Raw genomic sequence first — 8695 nt, 5'->3', positions numbered from 1 at the left:
CAGGCAAGGACAGGCAAGGCAAGGCTAGGCTGCAGGACATGTTTTTGCTTTATAGTTTCTAGCACATTCGCCTTCAGACTAGGAGGAAAGCCATAAGACCGTATGGATTAGGCCCAAGCAGAAACCCCAGCTACTTGAGACACTTAGACTAAGCCTAAAATACCAAGATCTCTCCATAAGGATGGTTTTTATACTGTACTTCCACAATCTGCTGGCAGTACAAAAAAATAAGCTGCAGATCTCCTTAGGCTGAGTCATGGTGCTTTGGGGCAGGGACCATGCATATCATGGGAATATTTCACAGTTTCTGCTCTGTTTTCAGTGTATGACACCAAAACACCCACCTGATGACATCCTTTCAAGAGCAAAGGCAGCAATTTGCAGAATTCCGCTTCTTAGGGGAAGTGAGAAATTGCTGAGCTGACACCAAGTCCTGCAGTGTCCCTGTCACCTGCAGAGCCACCGCATCCTCGCCACGGTAGCGGGCATTGTGACAAAGGTTCTATGTCAGCTGGGTGTGGCAGCCAGGCGCCCCCTAGGGGATGGGGAGCCTGTCAGCCCCGGGCCTGTCACTGCCTGGTGTCCCTGCTGCCACCAGCCAGGCCTCTGAAAACTTGTCAAACCATGCCCAGACTTGGGGCCAGTTTGGCCCAAAGTCTCCAAGAGACAAGTCGGGAAGAAAGATATGGGACAGAGGGAGAAAGCGAAGGGAGCAGGAGAAAGGGAAGGAAGAATAAAAAGTAGTGTTGGGCTGCAGGAGTGAGATGGAGGAATTGCAAGAAAAGAGGCAGGAAGCAGGAGAGTGAGAGAAAAGGAAAGAAGAGACATGCAGCCAGACGAGGGGTTAGTGAGAGAGGATGGGACACAGAACAGGATGAGACGGACATAAGGCAAGGCTAGGACAGGCAAGGACAGGCAAGGCAAGGCTAGGCTGCAGGACATGTTTTTGCTTTATAGTTTCTAGCACATTCGTCTTCAGACGAGGAGGAAAGCCATAAGACCGTATGGATTAGGCCCAAGCAAAAACCCCAGCTACTTGAGACACTTAGACTAAGCCTAAAATACCAAGATCTCTCCATAAGGATGGTTTTTATACTGTACTTCCACAATCTGCTGGCAGTACAAAAAAATAAGCTGCAGATCTCCTTAGGCTGAATCATGGTGCTTTGGGGCAGGGACCATGCATATCATGGGAATAGTTCACAGTTTCTGCTCTGTTTTCAGTGTATGACACCAAAACACCCACCTGATGACATCCTTTCAAGAGCAAAGGCAGCAATTTGCAGAATTCCGCTTCTTAGGGGAAGTGAGAAATTGCTGAGCTGACACCAAGTCCTGCAGTGTCCCTGTCACCTGCAGAGCCACCGCATCCTCGCCACGGTAGCGGGCATTGTGACAAAGGTTCTATGTCAGCTGGGTGTGGCAGCCAGGCGCCCCCTAGGGGATGGGGAGCCTGTCAGCCCCGGGCGTGTCACTGCCTGGTGTCCCAGCTGCCACCAGCCAGGCCTCTGAAAACTTGTCAAACCATGCCCAGACATGGGGCCAGTTTGGCCCAAAGTCTTCAAGAGACAAGTCGGGAAGAAAGATATGGGACAGAGGGAGAAAGCGAAGGGAGCAGGAGAAAGGGAAGGAAGAATAAAAAGTAGTGTTGGGCTGCAGGAGTGAGATGGAGGAATTGCAAGAAAAGAGGCGGGAGGCAGGAGAGTGAGAGAAAAGGAAAGAAGAGACATGCAGCCAGACGAGGGCTTAGTGAGAGAGGATGGGACAGAGAACAGGATGAGAAGGACATAAGGCAAGGCTAGGACAGGCAAGGACAGGCAAGGCAAGGCTAGGCTGCAGGACATGTTTTTGCTTTATAGTTTCTAGCACATTCGTCTTCAGACGAGGAGGAAAGCCATAAGACCGTATGGATTAGGCCCAAGCAGAAACCCCAGCTACTTGAGACACTTAGACTAAGCCTAAAATACCAAGATCTCTCCATAAGGATGGTTTTTATACTGTACTTCCACAATCTGCTGGCAGTACAATAAAATAAGCTGCAGATCTCCTTAGGTTGAATCATGGTGCTTTAGGGCAGGGACCATGCATATCATGGGAATAGTTCACAGTTTCTGCTCTGTTTTCAGTGTATGACACCAAAACACCCACCTGATGACATCCTTTCAAGAGCAAAGGCAGCAATTGGCAGAATTCCGCTTCTTAGGGGAAGTGAGAAATTGCTGAGCTGACACCAAGTCCTGCAGTGTCCCTGTCACCTGCAGAGCCACCGCATCCTCGCCACGGTAGCGGGCATTGTGACAAAGGTTCTATGTCAGCTGGGTGTGGCAGCCAGGTGCCCCCTAGGGGATGGGGAGCCTGTCAGCCCCGGGCCTGTCACTGCCTGGTGTCCCTGCTGCCACCAGCCAGGCCTCTGAAAACTTGTCAAACCATGCCCAGACTTGGGGCCAGTTTGGCCCAAAGTCTCCAAGAGACAAGTCGGGAAGAAAGATATGGGACAGAGGGAGAAAGCGAAGGGAGCAGGAGAAAGGGAAGGAAGAATAAAAAGTAGTGTTGGGCTGCAGGAGTGAGATGGAGGAATTGCAAGAAAAGAGGCAGGAAGCAGGAGAGTGAGAGAAAAGGAAAGAAGAGACATGCAGCCAGACGAGGGCTTAGTGAGAGAGGATGGGACACAGAACAGGATGAGACGGACATAAGGCAAGGCTAGGACAGGCAAGGACAGGCAAGGCAAGGCTAGGCTGCAGGACATGTTTTTGCTTTATAGTTTCTAGCACATTCGTCTTCAGACGAGGAGGAAAGCCATAAGACCGTATGGATTAGGCCCAAGCAAAAACCCCAGCTACTTGAGACACTTAGACTAAGCCTAAAATACCAAGATCTCTCCATAAGGATGGTTTTTATACTGTACTTCCACAATCTGCTGGCAGTACAAAAAAATAAGCTGCAGATCTCCTTAGGCTGAATCATGGTGCTTTGGGGCAGGGACCATGCATATCATGGGAATATTTCACAGTTTCTGCTCTGTTTTCAGTGTATGACACCAAAACACCCACCTGATGACATCCTTTCAAGAGCAAAGGCAGCAATATGCAGAATTCCGCTTCTTAGGGGAAGTGAGAAATTGCTGAGCTGACACCAAGTCCTGCAGTGTCCCTGTCACCTGCAGAGCCACCGCATCCTCGCCACGGTAGCGGGCATTGTGACAAAGGTTCTATGTCAGCTGGGTGTGGCAGCCAGGCGCCCCCTAGGGGATGGGGAGCCTGTCAGCCCCGGGCCTGTCACTGCCTGGTGTCCCAGCTGCCACCAGCCAGGCCTCTGAAAACTTGTCAAACCATGCCCAGACATGGGGCCAGTTTGGCCCAAAGTCTCCAAGAGACAAGTCGGGAAGAAAGATATGGGACAGAGGGAGAAAGCGAAGGGAGCAGGAGAAAGGGAAGGAAGAATAAAAAGTAGTGTTGGGCTGCAGGAGTGAGATGGAGGAATTGCAAGAAAAGAGGCGGGAGGCAGGAGAGTGAGAGAAAAGGAAAGAAGAGACATGCAGCCAGACGAGGGCTTAGTGAGAGAGGATGGGACAGAGAACAGGATGAGAAGGACATAAGGCAAGGCTAGGACAGGCAAGGACAGGCAAGGCAAGGCTAGTCTGCAGGACATGTTTTTGCTTTATAGTTTCTAGCACATTTGTCTTCAGACGAGGAGGAAAGCCATAAGACCGTATGGATTAGGCCCAAGCAGAAACCCCAGCTACTTGAGACACTTAGACTAAGCCTAAAATACCAAGATCTCTCCATAAGGATGGTTTTTATACTGTACTTCCACAATCTGCTGGCAGTACAAAAAAATAAGCTGCAGATCTCCTTAGGCTGAGTCATGGTGCTTTGGGGCAGGGACCATGCATATCATGGGAATAGTTCACAGTTTCTGCTCTGTTTTCAGTGTATGACACCAAAACACCCACCTGATGACATCCTTTCAAGAGCAAAGGCAGCAATTTGCAGAATTCCGCTTCTTAGGGGAAGTGAGAAATTGCTGAGCTGACACCAAGTCCTGCAGTGTCCCTGTCACCTGCAGAGCCACCGCATCCTCGCCACAGTAGCGGGCATTGTGACAAAGGTTCTATGTCAGCTGGGTGTGGCAGCCAGGCGCCCCCTAGGGGATGGGGAGCCTGTCAGCCCCGGGCCTGTCACTGCCTGGTGTCCCAGCTGCCACCAGCCAGGCCTCTGAAAACTTGTCAAACCATGCCCAGACTTGGGGCCAGTTTGGCCCAAAGTCTGCAAGAGACAAGTCGGGAAGAAAGATATGGGACAGAGGGAGAAAGCGAAGGGAGCAGGAGAAAGGGAAGGAAGAATAAAAAGTAGTGTTGGGCTGCAGGAGTGAGATGGAGGAATTGCAAGAAAAGAGGCAGGAAGCAGGAGAGTGAGAGAAAAAGAAAGAAGAGACATGCAGCCAGACGAGGGCTTAGTGAGAGAGGATGGGACAGAGAACAGGATGAGAAGGACATAAGGCAAGGCTAGGACAGGCAAGGACAGGCAAGGCAAGGCTAGGCTGCAGGACATGTTTTTGCTTTATAGTTTCTAGCACATTCGTCTTCAGACTAGGAGGAAAGCCATAAAACCGTATGGATTAGGCCCAAGCAAAAACCCCAGCTACTTGAGACACTTAGACTAAGCCTAAAATACCAAGATCTCTCCATAAGGATGGTTTTTATACTGTACTTCCACAATCTGCTGGCAGTACAAAAAAATAAGCTGCAGATCTCCTTAGGCTGAGTCATGGTGCTTTGGGGCAGGGACCATGCATATCATGGGAATATTTCACAGTTTCTGCTCTGTTTTCAGTGTATGACACCAAAACACCCACCTGATGACATCCTTTCAAGAGCAAAGGCAGCAATTTGCAGAATTCCGCTTCTTAGGGGAAGTGAGAAATTGCTGAGCTGACACCAAGTCCTGCAGTGTCCCTGTCACCTGCAGAGCCACCGCATCCTCACCACGGTAGCGGGCATTGTGACAAAGGTTCTTTGTCAGCTGGGTGTGGCAGCCAGGCGCCCCCTAGGGGAGGGGGAGCCTGTCAGCCCCGGGCCTGTCACTGCCTGGTGTCCCAGCTGCCACCAGCCAGGCCTCTGAAAACTTGTCAAACCATGCCCAGACGTGGGGCCAGTTTGGCCCAAAGTCTCCAAGAGACAAGTCGGGAAGAAAGATATGGGACAGAGGGAGAAAGCAAAGGGAGCAGGAGAAAGGGAAGGAAGAATAAAAAGTAGTGTTGGGCTGCAGGAGTGAGATGGAGGAATTGCAAGAAAAGAGGCAGGAAGCAGGAGAGTGAGAGAAAAGGAAAGAAGAGACATGCAGCCAGACGAGGGCTTAGTGAGAGAGGATGGGACACAGAACAGGATGAGAAGGACATAAGGCAAGGCTAGGACAGGCAAGGACAGGCAAGGCAAGGCTAGGCTGCAGGACATGTTTTTGCTTTATAGTTTCTAGCACATTCGTCTTCAGACGAGGAGGAAAGCCATAAGACCGTATGGATTAGGCCCAAGCAAAAACCCCAGCTACTTGAGACACTTAGACTAAGCCTAAAATACCAAGATCTCTCCATAAGGATGGTTTTTATACTGTACTTCCACAATCTGCTGGCAGTACAAAAAAATAAGCTGCAGATGTCCTTAGGCTGAATCATGGTGCTTTGGGGCAGGGACCATGCATATCATGGGAATATTTCACAGTTTCTGCTCTGTTTTCAGTGTATGACACCAAAACACCCACCTGATGACATCCTTTCAAGAGCAAAGGCAGCAATTTGCAGAATTCCGCTTCTTAGGGGAAGTGAGAAATTGCTGAGCTGACACCAAGTCCTGCAGTGTCCCTGTCACCTGCAGAGCCACCGCATCCTCGCCACGGTAGCGGGCATTGTGACAAAGGTTCTATGTCAGCTGGGTGTGGCAGCCAGGCACCCCCTAGGGGATGGGGAGCCTGTCAGCCCCGGGCCTGTCACTGCCTGGTGTCCCTGCTACCACCAGCCAGGCCTCTGAAAACTTGTCAAACCATGCCCAGACTTGGGGCCAGTTTGGCCCAAAGTCTCCAAGAGACATGTCGGGAAGAAAGATATGGGACAGAGGGAGAAAGCGAAGGGAGCAGGAGAAAGGGAAGGAAGAATAAAAAGTAGTGTTGGGCTGCAGGAGTGAGATGGAGGAATTGCAAGAAAAGAGGCAGGAAGCAGGAGAGTGAGAGAAAAGGAAAGAAGAGACATGCAGCCAGACGAGGGCTTAGTGAGAGAGGATGGGACACAGAACAGGATGAGACGGACATAAGGCAAGGCTAGGACAGGCAAGGACAGGCAAGGCAAGGCTAGTCTGCAGGACATGTTTTTGCTTTATAGTTTCTAGCACATTTGTCTTCAGACGAGGAGGAAAGCCATAAGACCGTGTGGATTAGGCCCAAGCAGAAACCCCAGCTACTTGAGACACTTAGACTAAGCCTAAAATACCAAGATCTCTCCATAAGGATGGTTTTTATACTGTACTTCCACAATCTGCTGGCAGTACAAAAAAATAAGCTGCAGATCTCCTTAGGCTGAGTCATGGTGCTTTGGGGCAGGGACCATGCATATCATGGGAATATTTCACAGTTTCTGCTCTGTTTTCAGTGTATGACACCAAAACACCCACCTGATGACATCCTTTCAAGAGCAAAGGCAGCAATTTGCAGAATTCCGCTTCTTAGGGGAAGTGAGAAATTGCTGAGCTGACACCAAGTCCTGCAGTGTCCCTGTCACCTGCATAGCCACCGCATCCTCACCACGGTAGCGGGCATTGTGACAAAGGTTCTATGTCAGCTGGGTGTGGCAGCCAGGCGCCCCCTAGGGGATGGGGAGCCTGTCAGCCCCGGGCCTGTCACTGCCTGGTGTCCCTGCTGCCACCAGCCAGGCCTCTGAAAACTTGTCAAACCATGCCCAGACTTGGGCCCAGTTTGGCCCAAAGTCTCCAAGAGACAAGTCGGGAAGAAAGATATGGGACAGAGGGAGAAAGCGAAAGGAGCAGGAGAAAGGGAAGGAAGAATAAAAAGTAGTGTTGGGCTGCAGGAGTGAGATGGAGGAATTGCAAGAAAAGAGGCGGGAGGCAGGAGAGTGAGAGAAAAGTAAAGAAGAGACATGCAGCCAGACGAGGGCTTAGTGAGAGAGGATGGGACAGAGAACAGGATGAGAAGGACATAAGGCAAGGCTAGGACAGGCAAGGACAGGCAAGGCAAGGCTAGTCTGCAGGACATGTTTTTGCTTTATAGTTTCTAGCACATTCGTCTTCAGACGAGGAGGAAAGCCATAAGACCGTATGGATTAGGCCCAAGCAGAAACCCCAGCTACTTGAGACACTTAGACTAAGCCTAAAATACCAAGATCTCTCCATAAGGATGGTTTTTATACTGTACTTCCACAATCTGCTGGCAGTACAAAAAAATAAGCTGCAGATCTCCTTAGGCTGAGTCATGGTGCTTTGGGGCAGGGACCATGCATATCATGGGAATATTTCACAGTTTCTGCTCTGTTTTCAGTGTATGACACCAAAACACCCACCTGATGACATCCTTTCAAGAGCAAAGGCAGCAATTTGCAGAATTCCGCTTCTTAGGGGAAGTGAGAAATTGCTGAGCTGACACCAAGTCCTGCAGTGTCCCTGTCACCTGCAGAGCCACCGCATCCTCGCCACGGTAGCGGGCATTGTGACAAAGGTTCTATGTCAGCTGGGTGTGGCAGCCAGGCGCCCCCTAGGGGATGGGGAGCCTGTCAGCCCCGGGCCTGTCACTGCCTGGTGTCCCTACTACCACCAGCCAGGCCTCTGAAAACTTGTCAAAGCATGCCCAGACTTGGGGCCAGTTTGGCCCAAAGTCTCCAAGAGACAAGTCGGGAAGAAAGATATGGGACAGAGGGAGAAAGCGAAGGGAGCAGGAGAAATGGAAGGAAGAATAAAAAGTAGTGTTGGGCTGCAGGAGTGAGATGGAGGAATTGCAAGAAAAGAGGCAGGAAGCAGGAGAGTGAGAGAAAAGGAAAGAAGAGACATGCAGCCAGACGAGGGCTTAGTGAGAGAGGATGGGACAGAGAACAGGATGAGACGGACATAAGGCAAGGCTAGGACAGGCAAGGACAGGCAAGGCAAGGCTAGGCTGCAGGACATGTTTTTGCTTCATAGTTTCTAGCACAGTCATCTTCAGACGAGGAGGAGAGCCATAAGACCGTATGGATTAGGCCCAAGCAAATACCCCAGCTACTTGAGACACTTAGACTAAGCCTAAAATACCAAGATCTCTCCATAAGGATGGTTTTTATACTGTACTTCCACAATCTGCTGGCAGTACAAAAAAATAAGCTGCAGATCTCCTTAGGCTGAGTCATGGTGCTTTGGGGCAGGGACCATGCATATCATGGGAATATTTCACAGTTTCTGCTCTGTTTTCAGGGTATGACACCAAAACACCCACCTGATGACATCCTTTCAAGAGCAAAGGCAGCAATTTGCAGAATTCCGCTTCTTAGGGGAAGTGAGAAATTGCTGAGCTGACACCAAGTCCTGCAGTGTCCCTGTCACCTGCAGAGCCACCGCATCCTCGCCACGGTAGCGGGCATTGTGACAAAGGTTCTATGTCAGCTGGGTGTGGCAGCCAGGCGCCCCCTAGGGGATGGGGAGCCTGTCAGCCCCGGGCCTGTCACTGCC

The sequence above is a fragment of the Columba livia genome, unplaced genomic scaffold, assembly GCF_036013475.1.
Source record: "Columba livia isolate bColLiv1 breed racing homer unplaced genomic scaffold, bColLiv1.pat.W.v2 Scaffold_107, whole genome shotgun sequence".
NCBI classification, from domain to species: domain Eukaryota; kingdom Metazoa; phylum Chordata; class Aves; order Columbiformes; family Columbidae; genus Columba; species Columba livia.
Note: the sequence above shows the minus strand (reverse complement) of the source record.